Here is a 19,670-nt window from a genome sequence, read left to right as displayed (position 1 = left end):
GAAGCCAATCTCCAAGAATACGATCTCCTTCTGGCTACGGCAGGTGATCATGAGAGCCTACAGTAGTGCAGGGGTCCCTCTTTCGGGGAAGCCTATACCCCACGACATTAGAGGTCTAAGTACTTCGTTGGCCTTTGAGAAGAACACGGCAGTGGGCCAAATCCTGAGGGCAGGTACATGGGCTAGTTAGTCAACCTTCACAGCTCACTACTTGAAGGATTGTTCGAGGATGTCCCTGGATGGATTCTCTCTCGGTCCCGTCATTTCCGCGCTCCAAAAGATTTAAAGGTGTAGCCCCGGGGAAAACCACGGGCAGTAAGTCCAAGAGACACAGGTTCCTTCCTTAACCCCCTTTTTTCCCCTATTACCTTCTCTGAAATGACCCTAAAATCCTTTAACTGCCATGGGATACACCGTCAGTGAATGAATACGTCTCCAAGGATTTTTACAGAGGTGAGTTACTTAGACACTAAGATAGTTTTTTGGGTAGTTTTTCCTATTTCTCGCGTTTTTCCTTTGGGGGTCAGCAGAACCTAGCCTCCTATCTAGGTTCCCTTTTTTCTCTCCTCATTACGGTCTGTGGGTCCTGAGGGACACTCCCACCTCCTAAGGTATAAGTCTCGTAAGAAAGTAGTTCGAGGTAAGTACTCCGTGTTGGAACAAATCACAAATTTTAAGTAATTTGTATTTTTCCTGACAGTACTTACCTCGAACTACTTTCGGGTTATGGCCCGCCCATCCTACCCCGAGTGCCTTACAGGACTTGGTAGAAACCTATCTGTCAAAAACTTACTGGAGATCGAGACCTGAGCAAGCATGTTCTCTGACCCCGGGTCGTCTCATGGCGCTTATCACTTTGCCAGAGGTTACCCCGCATAGAAAACGGGAGTAGGGTAAACTACACAAAATTCTGGTCGGTTGGGAGGAGATCCCAGATACTCCTAAGAAAGTAGTTCGAGGTAAGTACTGTTAGGAAAAATACAAATTACTTAAAATTTGTGATTTTTCCTAACTATACAAACCTCAGCCATTTAGTCAAACTTGCCTGCCAGCCCTATCCCCCTTGAAGTCCAACCTCCAAGCAAAGGGAGCTCAAGCACAGGTGTGTGAGAGGGGGGGGGGTAGCAAGCTACCCTCCCCTACCCCTGCTAACTAGCGGTGTGGGTAGTAAACCCTCGTTAAATTTTAATGGCTCGTCATTTCAGCTATGCCGAAAGTAATACCCCTATTAAATAGCAAAGGTTTGTATAGTTAGGAAAAATACAAATTATCTATGAATTTGTCATATTGTGAATTATGTACTAAAGATGGTCCGAATATTCGCACAGCATTTGCATTCATAATAGCAAATTTTTTCATGTTTTATAAAGCTTTTTAAAGTTTGCATACACATTCGCATTCACATGTTGACTACCAAATAGTTTTCAAATGGTGAATATTAAACTATATGCCTATTTCAACAATGTTCTCGTAAGAATGCAGTTAGATGTAATCTATTAAACTTTAATCTTAGCCTTCTGCCAAACAGCAGACTTTTAGAAGCCATATAGTAGGCTAGTACTAGCTACACAGTGACAGTTATCACGACTTAACAATTATGCACCAAATGCCATTGCCCAATAGCTACTGTAAGTGACCACAGCCACATCAACTTAACTGTACACAATGTCTTTAAGGGAGGTGACAAAATTTCTAAAAATGTTGACAGTCTAAACTGCAAAAAGAAGTTCTAGAAAAGGTAGATTAACAAGTGGTCTCAGAAATCATCTGAATAGTAAACATTCAGAAACTTTTAAGGTTATGTTAAAAAGAGGAGAAGGAAAGTAAAAAAATAAATATCTCCAATACCACTGGTGAACATAAAACAACACACTGTAGAAAGCTACCTTGAGAAGAAAAAACATGGGATTTAAAGAATCCTAAATCTCAAAGTGTAGATCATCAATTTGCCAAGATGATCATGGATGACATTTGCCCACACACCGAAACACATGTACAGTAGCACACCACATTGCACATATACAGACTGTAGACACACGTAGCCTTTGCCCAAGGCTCAATCCAATGTAATTATATTGTCTGTACAAACAAAATATTTGTACAGGAACACCTCACAACACAAAATTTATTTGTTCCGTAGTGGCTTTCGTACCCTGATTTCTCGTCTTGTGAGTTGCTTTTTACAGGTAAATAGCCCAATTTGTTTCAGGCCATACAAAAACACCACATTAAATGATTATAAAAAGAACACACTCCACTACACAGTTCTCAATGAATGACCTAACAATAATAACTGGACCATTGGTTACCTGTATAAGAAATGTATAATTAGAGCAAACAGTAAAAATACAGTAACAAAAATGTGGAACCTTACCTTTGGAGTGAGCAAAGGGGTGGGGCAGTAGAGGAGGATGACAAACGCCGGAAAATGTTAACAAGTGGCAGAAAACGTAAATACTTAACTTTACAAAACAGATGAATAACAGAAAACATTAACACTTAATTTTAGAAAACACATTAAAAAAAGGCAGGAAATATTAACACTTGACTTTACAATAAACTTGAAATAAATTTTTTTTTTTTTTGCCTTTTTCTAATTTTGTGATTTTTTTTTAATTTACGTATTGTATTTTCTAAATTTAATAACATATTTTCTTCATCACTGCCACTTTTCTTTTTGTGTTTTATCTTCCACTTGGCCTGCTAGTAGTGAAGGCCTCATTTTTAAAAAAAAATTGTCCAAAAAAGCTTGTTTCTGCCTGCTTATTAAAATTCTCTTGAAATGACTTGGGCAAACGTCATTTACATATTCAACCGCACGACCTGTAATAATTTTTTCTGGGTGTCTCTATTCTACAAAAGCCACCATTTTGTAGTAGTCAGTTAGACCCTCCTTAATTACTGCCGTTGTTAGTGGGTCATCTTCTTCCTCCTCACTGCTAGAGAAGTGTTTCTGAACTTTGTTCAGTTGCATGGCCTCCAACTCCTTCAGGTCATCCATTGTAAGTTCCTCTTAGTGCTCCTTGATAAGCTCATTGATGTCAGCCTCATCAACTTCTAGACCCATGTTCGTCCCGAGTGTAATGATCTCGGCAACCTCAGATTTAGCAACAAGTTAACGATCGTCAACATTTTTGGCTTCGTCTTCAGCTTGGCCTTCGTGGAAGCCCTTTAAATCTCGTGCAGAGACGGCATCAGGCCACAGCTTCCTCCATGCAGAGTTCAAGGTGCACCTCGAAACCTCCTGCCAATCTTGATTAATGATTTTGAGGCATATCACAATATCAAAATGCTCCTTCCATAATTGACGAAGGGTGAGGTTTGTGCTCTTAGTGATTTCAAAATATCTCTTGAGGAGATATTTCATCAGATAGCCAACAAAGTCCTGACTTTGTGGTATTCCCCAACAGTAGACCTGTTCTCAACATCTCTGAACAGCAAGCTTCCGCTGTACTGTTCTCCAGTCCCGGACCCTCAGGCTCAATGGCAAGATGCACTCCAACAACGGTGGAACAACATCGACGTGTACGCCTTTCCCCCGTTTTGTCTGATGAGAAGAATGCTCAACAAGACCAGAGCGTCCAAAGAGCTAATGATGACCCTTGTAGCTCCGCTATGGTATCATGCAGAGTGGTTTCCAGACCTGCAACTTTTAGTAGATCTACCAAGAGAACTCCTTCCACGAACAGATCTACTCAAACAACCACACACACAAACATCTTCCACAAGACCATGCAGTCACTTCGACTTCACACGCGGATACTATCCAGCGTCTCCTCTCTCAGAATGGCTTTTCAGGACAAGTTGCAGAGCAAATGTGCGGATACTTGCGTTGGTTCTCAGCCTCGGTCTACCTAGCTAAATGGAGAGTAGTCTGTGGTTGGTGTCGTGGAAGAAATATCTCTCCGCTCGATGCCACTATTCTAGTAATAGCTGTTTGTTCCAACACAGAGACTTACCTCGAACTACTTTCTTAGGAGGTACCTGGAATCTCCTCTCAACCGACCAGAGTTTTGTGTAGTCTACCCTACTTCCGTTTTCTATGGGGACTAACCCAGTCGTAAGGAGAACGTGCCCTGAGGCTAGTCCCGAGCCAGGTCGGTGTTAGCTTGGGTCTCGCTCCTCAGTAAGTTCTCTGGTCGCGTCGTGATACCATCCCATCGCTCTCCATTCTCTGTGCGACCCTTTGTGTCCCCGACTCGTGTGTTCCACGTGGTTCCCGCGTGGTATCTCTGTGCTTTCCCTTGTGTTCTCGCGTGTTCGCGTGATTCCCTTGTGCTTTCCCAAGTGTATTCCTTATCCTTTCCCTGCGTTCCTGTGTCTTGCAGTTTTGTGTTGTGATGGAGCAGACCCGTCGTTGTCCTGGGCCTAGAGCCGGGAAGTCGTGTGGAGCGTTCTTATCCAAGCCGGAGGTTGACCCGCATTCCCTTTGCTCTTCCTGTAGGGGTAGAGTGTGCTCTCCCGCGGATACGTGCCCGGAGTGTGTGTCTTGGAGTGAGATCCAGTGGGTTCGTTTTAGTACTAAGAAGAAGTCCACTAAACGATCCCCCAGGAAGGCGAGCATCTCTTCGCCCTTGACGTCGCCCGGTGGGAGGTCTGACGAGGTTTCTGTTCCTTCTTCCCCTACCCAGGGTAGGGGACGAGGTAAGTCCGTTGCGGGGAAGGTGCTGATTGCTCCTCCCTAAGAGTCTCGTGATGTGGGGGTTGCTGAATCTTCACAGGCAAGTGGGGGGCCTGAAAGTGCTTTTTCTGGGGGTCTTGGAGACTCTGCCCTTGTGCTTGGGGGGCACGTCTCCTCCGATGACCCCATGTGGAGTAATAATGTCCCTGTCTCTTCGCCCGCTTCTTGGGCCTGCGTTTCAGGTACCTCGGCAGCTGATGGCACCCAAGATAGGTTAGACTCGACGGTAGCGGAGCCCTTCGGATGGAAGCTCCCGAAAACTCCATGTAGGTCCCCGTTGAGGATGGAAGAGGGCCTGGATTCCTGGTTCCCCAGCGTGGTGCGGCCGACCTCCCTTCCAGCCCCTCTGTCGGCGGTTCCTGACATGTTTTTGCAACCTTCGACCTCCGGGACTCAACAGTTCACGAAGGCTTCCGTTACCCATGCGCCCGCCTGTTGGTCGGGTTATGCAGAATCGTCGGAGTCTTCGGCGGCCGGCTCATCGTTCTCTTCGGAGGGAGAAGCGAGGAGGAGGCGCCGTCGGAGGAGGGAGAGATCCAGGAGCAGGCGCTCCCGTTCGAGGTCGAGGTATAGCAGAAGACGTTCCAGGTCCCCGAGGATGAAGTACAGGAGGAGTAGGTCCCCCAAAGGAGAATGGGTCTTCATCCCCCGCAGGAGGGTCGAGGACTTCGACGCTTTCCCGCATTCTCCGAGTCGGCGATCCAGAGACGGTTCTCCACGGAGGCCCTCTGCCAGCCATAATTTTGACCCTCGTAAGGACCAGAGCGGGAAGACCGCGAAACTTCCGACTCAACCCGCACAGCGGGGGGAGTCGCGTTTTCGGACGGGCAGCCTGGTCGGGTCAGCACAGTTGACTTGACCAATGGACTCGTAGGGATGGCTTCCTCCGTCGGGCAAGCCCGCGGAAGCCTCACCCTCTTTGTCCAAAGACATATTACGGACGGAAGTCCTCGCCGACACGGCGATACCCGTTCCAAGACCCAGGTCTAGTGCGGAGGTACCAGTCGGCACAGACCATTACCTCCACAGGGAAGTGCTCGTCGAGTCAGAACCCCAGCGACAGGCGGGGGTGTCCGTCGGCCCGTCGCCTCAGCCTCAGACGGAGGGAGTTGCTGGCAACGGGGAAGGTTCCCCAACCGAGGACTCGGCATATCGCAGGTGATAGGTCTCATACGGAGGCATCACAGGATCGAGGAGCCTGTTCCCTCCGACGAAGATGCCTGGCGTTCCAGCCTCAATCGTCTAATGGAGGCCCCTGTGCAGCAGAAACCCTCCTTAGCGCTGCCTGTGGCCAGGGACTTGGTCCTGGGGCGAACGCACGTGGACAAGGTTGTGGCGGGCAATGCCGAAGCCCCCAAATCCCAGAGTTCCTCAAAATTACTCCAAGGACTAAGGTCCCAGAGCAGGTTTTATGTGCCGGAGGGACAGCGACCGGGAGCCTGCAAGATGGAGACCTCCCTTGAAGTGTTGAGTCAAGGTGCCCCGGAGGACAGAGCCACGTCAGCCCCGATTTGTTTCTCACAGTCGGAGGCTACGATGATGGAGGAGATGTCCAAGGACTTAGTCCACGTCACCTCCTGGTTTGACTGGTGGGCTTCCACTCTGGTAGGTGTCCAAGCCACCTACGACTTGACAGACCCTACGAATCAGGCCCTCCTGAAGGAGCTCATCATCTCCGGAGGAAAGATTTCAAAGTTCCTGACATTCCAGTCTCTGGCCCTGTCAGCCAACTGGGTGCTTAGGAGAAGGGATACGGTCCTAGCCAAGCTGTCCCGGAAAATCCCTGACAGAGAAGCAAGGGCTTTGAGGAGCCTGCCTGTGTGGGGTGACACTCTGTTTCCGTTGAAACAAATGGAGGAGATAATGGAGAAGGTCATGAAAAGGAAGGAAGTGAGTGAACCCAGGCCTCACTCCATGAGGAGACCCACTTACAGGAGGACAACGTCAGATGGATCCTCTACTTCTCGAGCCTCTCCTAGCCAGACGTTGAGAGACGCTCCATCTACCTCTTGGGCTCAACCACCGCAGCCCCCCCCCGTAGAGGAGCTCCAGCGGCGTCTTCCTCTTTTAGGACGGCCTACTCAGCGTCCAGGAGAGGGCGTTCAGGCCGTTCCTCCAGAAGGAGATAGAGTGGGAGGCCCCCTACTTCTGCCCAAGCCTCAGGTTGGGGGATGCCTCAGACATTTTTGGCAAGCATGGAAGGCCCACGGTGCGGAACCCGGGACAGTATCCGTACTAAAGAAAGGGTACAGACTACCATTCCTAACAGACCCTCCTCCTCTGATCCCAGCCAGCCTGGCGGAGTGGCTAGCACCCAAGGATCCCTTGAAGAGGGCGGCCCTTCAGGAGGAAGTATCCGCTATGTTGGAAAAAGGTGCGATGGAAGTGGTCCTACATCCGGGCCCAGGCTTCTACAGTCGTCTCTTTCTGGTGGAGAAAGCGACAGGAGGTTGGAGACCGGTGATAGACCTGTCAGCCCTCAACAAGTTTGTGTGCAAGACCGACTTCAAAATGGACACCCCGAAGTCGGTCCTGCAGTCCTTGAGGGAAGGGGACTTCATGATGTCCATAGACCTCAAGGACGCATATTTTCAAATACCGATCCACCCCTCAAGCAGGAAATTTCTCCGGGTGAAGTGGGGTTCCCGGATCCTGCAGTTCAAGACCCTCTGCTTCGGATTGTCAACAGCTCCCCAGGTATTCACGAGAGTTTTCACGACAGTCTCTGTGTGGGCTCACGAGCGGGGCATTAGCCTCATTCGATACCTGGACGACTGGTTACTCCTTTCCTCCTCAGAGGAAGTTTTGAAGGAGCAGGGGGTAAAACTAATACAATTCTGCAAAGTTCTGGGTATCACAATCAACCTGGAGAAATCGAATCTGTCTCCCTCCACCAGGATGACTTACTTGGGGATGGTGCTGGACTCCCGCCTAGTGAGAGCCTTTCCGTCGGAAGAACGGTTGAACAACCTAGAACAGATCCTCCAGCCTTTCCTTTTGGGACAGCCCAGGAGAGCCAAGGACTGGCAGAGGTTAATAGGTCACCTAGTGTCATTAGAGAAACTGGTTCCCCAAGGGAGGCTCAGACTCAGGAGCGTCCAATGGAACCTGAAGGGGCTCTGGAGCCAAGTGGACTCGCCCTACAAGCTAATTCCCGTCCTTCCGGAGACAATACACTCCCTGGAGTGGTGGCTATGTCGGCCGAACACCCTCAAGGGGATGCCCTTCGCAACCGAGCCCCCCGAGATGCTTCTCCACAGACGCCTCCAAAGAGGGGTGGGGAGCACATCTCCTCAACGAGTCAGCGAGAGGAGCTTGGACGGACGAAGAGAAAGATCATCACATCAACGTCCTAGAGATGAAGGCAGTCTGAGAAGCGTGCCTACAGTTCGTAGATCTTCTGAGTGGAAACACAGTGGCGTTGATGCGCGACAACGCCACTGTAGTAGCGTACATAAAGAAACACGGAGGTCTAAAATTGAAGGAGTTGTGCGATCTCGCGTTGGAGATCCTGGATTGGGCCGAGTCAGAGCAGATCGTGATTTCAGCAAGGTTCATTCCAAGCAAAAGGAATATCCTAGCCGACGGGCTCAGCAGGATGGGCCAAGTAGTGGGTACCGAGTGGTCTCTCCTCCCAGGAGTAGCCAGGCTCATCATTCAAAAGTGGGGCTCGCCGGTGATGGATCTCTGTGCAACCAGACTGAACGCACAGCTCCCTGTATTTTGTTCTCCTGTCCCAGACCCAAAAGCGGCGTTGGAGGATGCTTTTCAACACAAATGGGATGACCTCGACATGTACGCTTTTCCCCCCTTCGCATTGATCAGGCAAGTGCTCAACAGAGTACGGGCAGCTCAAAACTTAAGGATGACTTTGGTAGCGCCCTGGTGGCCGGAGAGAGAGTGGTTCGCGGATCTAAGAGATCTGGCATGTCTTCCCCCGTGGCCTCTGCCCGACAGACCGGACCTACTACGGCAGCCACACTTCCAAAGGTTCCACGACAATCCTCGGTCTCTTCGCCTTCACGCTTGGAGACTATCGAGCGACTCCTGAGGAAGGAAGGATATTCGGCAAATACAGCAGAAAAGATATCGCGTTATCAGAGACGATCTTCAGCAGCGGTCTACCAGGCAAAATGGGCTACTTTTACGAAATGGTGTGCCTCAAAGAACATCAAGCCTCTTAAAGCCTCGGTTCCGGATATTGCGGATTTCCTCGTGCATCTCAGAGACGGGGTGGGCATGTCAATACCGGCCATCAAAGGAGTCCGTGCGGCCTTGGGCCAAGTTTTCCTTCTGAAGGGCATTGATCTGGGCTCCTCTAGGCACATCTCTATGCTCATCAGGAGCTTCGAACAAGCATGCCCTCCGCAAGCCTCCAGGGTACCGCAGTGGGATGTGGCAAGAGTATTGAAAATGCTAAGTGAACCACCGTTCGAACCCCTGAAGGACATAGTGGACAGGGATCTCACTCTCAAGACGGTCTTCTTGTTGGCCTTGGCCTCAGCTAAGAGAGTAGGAGAAATCCATGGGTTGTCCTACGAAATCTCTCATTCGAAAGGATGGCGGGAGCTCTCCTTCATGTTCGTCCCTTCTTTTGTAGCGAAAACACAGAACCCAGCGATCTGGGACCTTAAGTTCGAGGGCTTCTCAATGCCGGCTATTCCTCGGACAGGGAATCCAGAAGATTTGAAGCTGTGCCCCGTCCGAGCCGTGAGGAAATACCTTGAGAGGACGGCTCACCTCCGCCCTGGTATCAAAAATCTTTTTGTCTCTACGGGTGCGAAGTAGAAGCAGGTATCTAAGAATACCATCTCCTTTTGGCTGAGACAGGTAATTGTCAGGGCCTATAGCAATGTGGGTCTTCCTCTGACAAGTAATCCCAGGCCCCACGACATTAGGGGTCTAAGTACATCTCTGGCTTTTGAGAGGAACATGGCGGTGGGCCAGATCCTTAGAGCAGGCACCTGGTCGAACCAGTCGACCTTCACAGCGCATTACCTCAAGGATTGCTCGAGGAAGTCTTTAGACGGTTTCTCTATTGGGACAGTCATCTCCGCGCTCCAAGCGATTTAACGGTGAAGCCCCAGGTACAATCGTAGATAGCAAAATCAAGAGACACAGGTTCGTTCCCTTTCACCCTTGTCCCTTTTCCTTTCCCTACTCGGTGATAGCCCCAGATACAACCCGCAAAAGACATGTCTTCAAACCTTCGCCACAGGACTCAGCATCATGGAATTTTTTAAAGGGTAAGTACTTAGACACTAACATGAGCTCTTTGTGTAGTTTTCCCTATGTTTCGTTTTCCGGATATGTTAGAACCTAGTTCCCATCTAGGTTCCTGGACGCCCGGCTAGCTTGGTCTAGAGTTCAGGAAGACACTCCCACCTCCTAAAGTGTAAGTCTCCTAAGAAAGTAGTTCGAGGTAAGTCTCTGTGTTGGAACAAATCACAAATTTTATGAATAGTACTTACCTGGCAGTTATATATATATAGCTGATATCTCTAAATCGGCAGAATTTTTCAAAACGAGGCAACCGCCTTGTGGTGGTTGGGAGGTAGGTGGTCACACCCGTCACAGGGTGGTACAAGGAATCATTCCCGTGTCCAAGACTTCAGTTCATCTCTGCCGGCTGGATCGAAAACATCGTCGGTCCACCATTGAGAGTTTTTCAAATCATTTTCCCTTCTTCGCTTTTTTGGACTTCGTTTGGTGAAGTACACTGATTTAGGGATTTGGCAATTGTGTTTTGTTATTATTATTGTACTATTTACTTTGTTTATCATGAATGAAAACTTAATTTTCGTGTTTGTGCGAGTGATGTATGCAAGGTGAGGTTACCGAAAGTGTCGGTTGATCCTCACAGTTTGTATGCAGGGGTTTTGTTTGTGCACTATATTTTAGGTGCAAAGTTTTTAATCCTGATGACGGAAATATGTTCCGCCAACTCTATGACGTCACAGTCGTGTGACGTAATCTTCATTGTATGACTTGCAAATTCTCTTTATTTGTTTTTTCATGTAAAGAATGGGAGGAATTCCACTTATATAAGTTTTTTAACTTTTAATGTAGTAAAATTTTAAAGAAATATTTGTCCATTTAGTATTCGTTCTTTAAATCATCGATCTAATTTCATAAATAGAACTAGCGTATGGTTAATTTACGCTGTTAGTTCTCGTTACTATCGATGCAGTCCCAACATGCCTTGGTAGCGTTCTTTTCGATATGGGAATTAAAGTGTTGGCTATAATACTCCAACAACAACGATATGGGAATTCTAGTTTCAGTAGTTTTTTCATTTATATGTTCCTATTGTTTACATTTATATATATAGATACGTTATTGCTATATCTGTTCTTTTTATCATAACAACTCGCTTGTTTTTGAAAACCCTTTGAATTAATTGTGGATTACATTTGTTTTCCCATTTTCTGTTCATTTTAATCTTTAACGTATAACTTTCCCGGCGTTTGTATGTAACTACCAGGTAGGTATTTATGACATTTAATTTTACCGGTTGTTATATGTAACTACCGTGTGAGTGTGTTCAACATTTATTTTTAATCTCAACTCTTGCCCGGTGGTTTTTCTTTATGTGACCGCCGGGTAAGTATGTTTGAAAGTTTATTTTATTATGGAAATGTCAGTTTAATATTTTATAAAAATATTTTGTTACAGTTTATATAGCAAGTACTAGAGACGATATTGCTTTCTCATTCAAGCCCGTGGCAGCAGAATAAGTTCTCTCACAATGGGCAGGACTAATTATGGTCTTTTGTGTAAGAGTTTAATAGTGCAAGTTTCAGTGCTAAATTAGGCATTGGATTCATTCAGCACAGTGGACGTCGTTTTCCTAGCCTTAGACCTCTTCCAAGCTCCCCGGCCCATGGGAGAAGGAACGTTGATCGGCGAAAGGAAACGAGAGGCGTTAGCTCACGAGCAAACGCCCTCGCGAGCGTTCCTGTTAACGTTCCCAAGAATGCTCGCCCTTGCCATGGGAAAGCAAAGAGCGTTGGACGTTAAGATTCTTACACTGCTTTTAGAGTTTCGCATTGCATCACTTTTGATTTTAATGGCAATACTATAAGTCATAGATATTCGCTGATAATATCAATGCTTACAAACCATCATTGACTCGGTTTTGTCCTAGAGCGCCAGTCGGCCTTATGAACCCTCTGGTCGGAACCGAACGCGCCGAGCGGCATAATGAATATCATTTTGCCTTAACGCTCGGCGCTAAGTCTTTCAAGACAGGACGATCGGCGCCTCGTCCTTCAGGACGATCGCCTCTTTGTCCTTCAGGGCGAGTGCAGCCTCGTCTTTCAGGGCGAGGGCAGCCTCGTCTTTCAGGGCGAGGGCAGCCTCGTCTTTCAGGGCGAGGGCAGCCTCGTCTTTCAGGGCGAGGGCAGCCTCGTCTTTCAGGGCGAGGGCAGCCTCGTCTTTCAGGGCGAGGGCAGCCTCGTCTTTCAGGGCGAGGGCAGCCTCGTCATTCAGGGCGAATGCAGCCTCGTCTTTCAGGACGATAGGACAATCGCCGCCTCGTTCTTTCAGGGCGACGCCACGTCTTATAAGATCTTTGTCAAAGGATGACTATAGTGATCACTTTTCTCCTGTTGAATTATTTGAGGTTAACAGAAGGAGAGGATCCTAAGTTCTGTTACTCCATGTTCCCCACCCTCTGAGTTTTCACGTGGTCATTAATGGAGCTTTAAGAATATATTCATTTTTATTTCTTAAAACAGAAACCTATAATGCCAGCTTCCTTATCAGATAGGCCAGGATAGCAAGGGTGGAGGTCTAGCCACGTTTAGGTCGAAGACCTTGTGGCAGCCCTACAGAGATTTTTTACGGCCCCCTTGGTGGATTGCTGAGTCTCTTAAGGAATACAAGCAATGAGGCTGGATAATTTTGAAATCAGAGGTCATAATTAAGGTACGTTCTTCTCCTTTTTTCTTTCTCTCTTCTCCCTCAAGAGTTGGTCAAAGACAGGTTTTGGTGTCTTAATCAGCAAGAAATTTTCTGCATGCTTTTTCTCTAACCGAACTAACAACAGTAGGAGCCAGACTTAGCTACTTCTGGCGAGCCTGGGAGAGGAGAGGAGCAGACCTTTGGTCCGTGTTTTTACTAAGGATGGATGCGAAATCTTTTTCCTAGTGAATCCTCCTTTGTTAGTTACTCCGATAAGACTTTTCTGCCTAACCGACTTTGCGACTTCAATGTCTCTCTTTTGGGAGAGGGAGTCTTTTGTCCGGTCCTGTACGTAAATGCTCTTTACGCCTTCGTTCAGAAGTCAAAGTTCTCCATGGAGACATCAAAATCTTTGGAGAAGAGGGGAGCAGACCTTTGGTCAGTACTTCTTCTGAAGGAGGATTACTTTTTCCTTTTATAGGGAAACCTCCTTTAGTTTTTAGCTACAACGATTCTCTCTCCCAGTTCTAGAGAGGAGTCTAAGTGGCAGGCTATGCAATCAAACTTTATCTGAGGTTTGTGTACAAGAAAGAACGGGTGTAGAATGGGTCAGTTTCGGGCCGCGTGTTTTGGTCTCAGCTCCGCCCCTCTAATGTTCACGTAACTTTTGCTTAATGTAGCAGAATACTGCACTCAAGAGAAATCAGAGCGTCCCTGTATCTGGATTTTTAGATAACGTTGAGCCTATCAAATAATTAGGTCTTCCTGTCAACCAGAAGAGTCTCTTCTGCCACCAGGACGCTCAGCACCACGTCTTTTACAGTGAACCCTCGTTTATCGCGGTAGATAGGTTCCAGACGCGGCCGCGATAGGTGAAAATCCGCGAAGTAGTGACACCATATTTACCTATTTATTCAACATGTATATTCAGACTTTTAAAACCTTCCCTTGTACGTAGTACTGTTAACAAACTACCCTTTAATGTACAGAACACTTAATGCATGTACTACAGTACCCTAAACTAAAACAGGCACAAATATTAAAGGCAATTTTATATCATGCGTTTCCTAAACACGCTAAAAAGCACGTTAAAAAATGGCAACCAATGTTTTGTTTACATTTATCTCTGATCATAATGAAGAAACAAACTGGAGGTAGAGCTTTGCTTATTACCCAGACATATTTCCCATACTATTCCCTTAGAACTACATCACATCTTCCTACTTTAGATATATATATATATATATATATATATATATATATATATATATATATATATATATATATATATATGTGTGTGTGTGTGTGTATATATATATATACACGCTAGAGAGTTTTGGGGTCTTTTGACTGGCCAGACAGTACTACATTGGATCCTCCTCTCTGGTTACGGTTCATTTTCCCTTTGCCTACATACACACTGAATAGTCTGGCATATTCTTTACATATTCTCCTCTATCCTCATACACCTGACAACACAGATTACCAAACAATTCTTCATCACCCAAGGGGTTACTGCACTGTAATTGTTCAGTGCCACTTTCCTCTTGGTAAGGGTAGAAGAGACTCTTTAGCTATGGTAAGCAGCTCTTCTAGGAGAAGGACACTCCAAAATCAAACCACTGTTCTCTAGTCTTGGGTAGTGCCATAGCCTCTGTACCATGGCCTTTCACTGTCTTGGGTTAGAGTTCTCTTGCTTGAGGGTACACTCGAGCACACTCTCCTATCTTATTTCTCTTCCTCTTGTTTTGTTAAAGTTTTTATAGTTTATATAGGAGATATTTATTGTTGTTACTCTTCTTAGAATATTTTATTTTCCTTTTTTCCTTTCCGCACTGAGCTATTTTCCCTGTTGGAGCCCCTGGGCTTATAGCATACTGCTTTTCCAACTAGGGTTGTAGCTTAGTAAGTAATAATAATAATAATAATAATATATATATATATGTAAACACATATACATACATACATATATACATAAATACATGCATACATATATATGTATACATGTTACTGTATATATATGGGTTATGGAAAAAATCCGCGAAGTGGTGAATCCGCGATGGTCGAACCGCGAAGTAGCGAGGGTTCACTGTAGAACGTTCAGCGTCTCGCTCTGTTAACCTCTCGGCTCCACGTCTTACAGGCTCCACGTCTTACAGGCTCCACGTCTTACAGGACTTTCGGCACCACGTCTTATAGGACTATCGGCGCCACGTCTTACAGGACGATCGGTGCCTCGTCTTTCAGGACGCTCGACGACGAAGTTCTAGCTTGAGGCATGACTTTGAACATGAGAATCTAGGACTTCGTGATGACACTAGTCGAATCGTTTGTCGAGATCAAGGACGCTTTCGTTCTGATCTCTTGGATCTAGAAAGGAAGTTTGTTCGAGGGCAAGAAACATCGGGGCAAACATGCTCAGCAGGAAGAGACTTGTTTTTCCCTCAGAATGGTCTCTCAACCCGCAAGTCTGTCAGTCTCTGGATGTTGTGGGGCAGACCTGTAACAGACCTTTTTGCCTCCAACTGGAAGAAGAGGATCCCCTACTGCTGCTCCCTAGTCCCGGACGAGGAAGCTGTAGCAGTGGACTCCTTCTTGATGGATTGGACGGGGGTGGACATGTTTGCGTTGCCCCCGTTCGAGATCATCAATCTGGTCTTCAGGAAATTCGCTCTCCTCGATTCGGGGCGAATGATCCTAGCGGCTCCATTCTGCCCTGCAAGGGAATGGTTTTCGGAAGTGATGGGCATGTTGATGGACTTCCCAAGAAGACTTCGGCAAGTCCAGATCTTCTCAAACAGCCCCACTTCGAGAGGTATCATCAAACCCCCCTTGCTCTCAAACTGACTTCCTTCAGACTGACTAGAAGCTTGTCAGATCTCGAGGCTTTTCGGCACAAGCGACGAAAGCTATCGCCATAGCAAGGAGGATCTCTTCACAAAGAGTCTACCAATCTAAGTGGGAGACCTTTACCAATCTAAGTGGGAGACCTTTAGAGCTAGGTGCAGGCGGCACAAGTTTTCCTCAACCACTACCTCTCTGAGCCAGATTGCAGACTTCTTCTTGTACCTCAGACAGGATGCTAAAGCTGGCTGTATCTACCATCAATGGATACAGCAGTATGCTCTCGGCCGTCTGTAGGCATAGAGGCCTAGAGTTGTCCCCAAATAAAGATTTGCAGGACCTCATTGGGTCTTTTCAGACGACGTAATAGGTACTCTTAAACCTAGATGTGGTGTTTAAGTTTCTGTGCTCCAAGAAATTTGAACCTATCTCGCTAGCCTCTCTTCGAGTTGTAACGAAGAAAACCCTCTTCCTTATGACTCTAGCAAATGCCAAAAGGTCAGCGAAGTCCAGGCGATTGAGAAGAGGGTGAGCTTCAATTAGGATAGGGCAGTTTGTGCCTTAAGGTTCATCTTTCTCGTAAAGAGCGAGAACCCTTCGTAACCCTGTCCTACGACGTTTGATGTCATTATCCTCACGAACCTAGTGGGTCAAGAGAAGGAAAGACTCCTCTGCCCAGTTAGGTCCCTCAAAGCTTTTTTGGCTCACACTATGAACGTGAGCTGTGCATCCAACTTGTTATGGTGTTCAGTGAAAGATCCACCAAAAACCCCTGTGTAAGAATGCTTTGTCCTTTTTCCTGAGGGAAATAATTAGGGAAACCCACCTCTTATGTGAGGAGGAACACTTCGCCCTGTTGAAATTACGGGCTCACGAAGTGAGGGCCATTGCTACCTCTCTGGCATATCAGGAATATATGTTAGTTAGGCTATTCATGGATGCAATTTTCTGGAGGAGCAACTCTGTCTTCGCTTCTCATTAACTTAGAGAGGTGAGAGTAGACTTTGGCAAGTGCTATATCTTGGGCCCATACATAGCTGCGGTTTCTGTATTAGGCAAAGAAGTTAATAACCCCACTCAACCTTAGTTTATATGCATGTATGAGGGTTTGTTTTTTTATGATAGTCTGAGGACTTCGTCTTGTGGTACGGTTCCCTCAGTCTAGATAGATAGTTTATGTCTATGTTGCAGGGTTAGGTGGTTAGTTTTAGTAAGGTTGCAGTTTTTATTATATGGGGCGAAGGTAGTTTCTGAAGTCTAGTCAAGTTGTTGGTCTTATCCCTTTGACAGACTCGATTGAGTTTTTTGCAGCATTGCAGGCTTACTCCTGGATAAACACTCCTAAGGGAAAGCCACTCTAGAGGCTGTACCTTTGAAATCAGCTACCTTAGCAGGCAAGGAATCAAGGTGTTTTTATCTCCTACAACTCTTTTGTTGTTTCCCCAACGATGTTTACTGTCTGTTTCCCCCCTCCAAATGTGTGAATCAGCTATATATATATAACTGCCAGGTAATTACTATTCATAAAAATGGAGTTTTTATGATAAAACAAAGTTTTATGAATACTTACCTGGCAGTTATAAATATATTTGAAGGCCCACCCACCTCCCCTCAGGAGACAGGTCGGGCATAGATGAACTGAAGTCTTGGACACGGGAATGATTCCTTGTACCACCCTGTGACGGGTGTGACCACCTACCTCCCAACCACCACAAGGCGGTTGCCTCGTTTTGAAAAATTCTGCCGATTTAGAGATATCAGCTATATATATATAACTGCCAGGTAAGTATTCATAAAACTTTGTTTTATCATAAAAACTCCATTTTTAAGTAATTTGTATTTTTTCTAACATACTTACCGAGAACTGCTTTCGGGTAATGGCCCTCCCTTCCTTCCCCGAGTGCCTTACTGACACTTAGGACTTTTTGTACCATCCAGGAACTTACTGAGGAGCGAGACCCAAGCTAACACCGACCTGGCTCGGGACTAGCCTCAGGGCACGTTCTCCTTACGACTGGGTTAGTCCCCATAGAAAACGGAAGTAGGGTAGACTACACAAAACTCTGGTCGGTTGAGAGAAGATTCCAGGTACCTCCTAAGAAAGTCGTTCTCGGTAAGTATGTTAGGAAAAATACAAATTACTTAAAATTTGTGATGTTCCATGTATACTTTTGTGAGGAAAAACTCCTTTCAGTCTCGGCGGTGAGAGGCTATCGCTCAGCCTTAGCCTTTAAGCTGAGATGAGTAGATATTTCCTCTTTGTTGGAGCTTTCTTTACTCATATGGAGTTATGAGATCACTTCCCCGAGTCAGAGGTTAGGCTCCCTCCTTGGAATGTGGTTCGTGTCTTGAGATCCTTGAAAGGACCTTCTTATGAACGATTACACCATGCAACTTACCAAAATCTCACTTTGAGGATGGCATTCCTGCGCTCTTTAGCCTCGGTAAAGAGAGTCAGTGAACTTCATGGAATCTCGTATGACATCGCCCATTCAAGGGGATGGGGGAAAGTGAAACTCAGTCTTCGTTCTGTAACCAATGACCCAGATCAGTTGTTATTATGCCCAGTTAGGAGTTTGAGATACTATTTTGAACGCAGTGCAGCACCACTGCCAAGACTAACACCTCTGTTTGTTAGTTCAGGTAGTATAAAGAGGATCACCAAGAACACGTTTCCTTCGGGATTCGCCAAGTTATCGAAAGAGCCTTGGTCCCAGATCCTCCTCAGGCTCATTGACCTAGAGCCCATGATGTCAGGGGAATCAGTACTTCCCTGGCATTCAAGCGCAACTTTTCCGTGTTGCAAGTTCTCCAAGCGTGCGTGTGGAAGAGACAGACCACGTTCACACCCCATTACTTAAAAGACGTGACCTACAGGAGACTCGATACGTTCACTATCGGTCCTGTGGTGGCTGCTCAACAAATGTTTTAAGATACATCAAGCTCCTTGATGGATAAGTAACAGTTAGTGAGGGCATTGGTTACCCGGGTTAAGACTGGGATAAATGAGAAGAATGTCTGGCTTTCCTTTCTTCATCTTCCCCTCCCTTGGGGTACAGCACCATGGGTCCCTCTGCAAGCTGGCTTCAGCCTCTGGAGGTAATTATCACTTCCCTTGTGTAGCCTAGTATAAAGTATAAGTTATAAAATTGTTATACTGTGCACGTTCCCATTGCTTTCTGCGTGGGAGTAATGGGATACGTCTTGTTTTCCTATACAATCTCAAAGACGTTCATACAAACAACAACCTCTATTTTACGACATTGCTCAGGCCTTGAGTATACTCACTTTGTATATTTCAGCAAGGTGTCAAAGTTTTCCCTAGATCACAGTCATATACTGTACTAGGTAAAACCGGGTCAATGTCCATGCCAGATCTAGGACTTCCACTCACCTAAGAGTGAGTCATCCACATAAATAACAGGTTTGTTAGTATGGGAACAAATGACAAATTTGGGGATAATTTGTATTTTTCCCTAACTAATACAAACCTAGAGTTATTTATATAAATTGGCCTGCCATCACCTGTCCCCTAGAAGTCCTGCCTGCAATAAAAAGTGATGTCTGTCACTGCTGTGCGAGTATATATAGAGGCAGCTGGGTACTCAGTGAGGAAAGGAAATAAGGAAATGAATGAACGATATGAGAAATAATGAACTTTTAAAATAAAATATTTCAAAAACAGCAACAACATCAAAACATATATTTCCTATATAAACTATAAAAAGGCTTATGTCAGCATCTTCAACATAAAAATATTTGCTGCACGTTTGAACTTTTGAAGTTCTACTGATTCAACTACCCGATTAGGAAGATCATTTCACAACTTGGTGAGAGCTGGAATAAAACTTCTAGAATACTGTGTAGTATTGAGCCTCATGATGGAGAAGGCCTGACTATTACAATTAACTGCATGCCTAGTATTACAAACAGGATGAAACTGTCCGGGAAGATCTGATGATCAGAATAAAGGCTTTCTGTTTTTATTCCTCTTTTATATTTCTCCTTAATTCTCCAATCATTTTCCAAATTCTACACTTTTGGCATTACTTGAGGGTCTTTAGCTCCTAGCTTTACATAGTGTTTAACCTTTTACAGTACCTACATTCTCACTTACTCTTTATCATCTTAGTTGTCCACCTTTTTAACCTTTAGTATACTTCATGGTGGTTCTAGAATGTGGTTTCCATAAGGATGATGAATGACTTCTCAGTCCCTGATCTTATGGTGCAAAATCAGA

General features: G+C 45.9%; 1 protein-coding gene across 2 annotated transcripts in view; it reads left to right on the top strand.

The window, feature by feature from the left end:
- Positions 1-19,670, top strand: part of LOC137656612 (RNA polymerase II-associated protein 1) — a 203,917-nt gene that overhangs the window by 66,702 nt on the left and 117,545 nt on the right. The gene's annotated exons all lie outside the window — the stretch shown is intronic.

The sequence above is a fragment of the Palaemon carinicauda genome, chromosome 1 (genome assembly GCF_036898095.1).
Source record: "Palaemon carinicauda isolate YSFRI2023 chromosome 1, ASM3689809v2, whole genome shotgun sequence".
NCBI lineage: Eukaryota > Metazoa > Arthropoda > Malacostraca > Decapoda > Palaemonidae > Palaemon > Palaemon carinicauda.
This window is presented reverse-complemented; position numbering and strand designations above follow the sequence as displayed.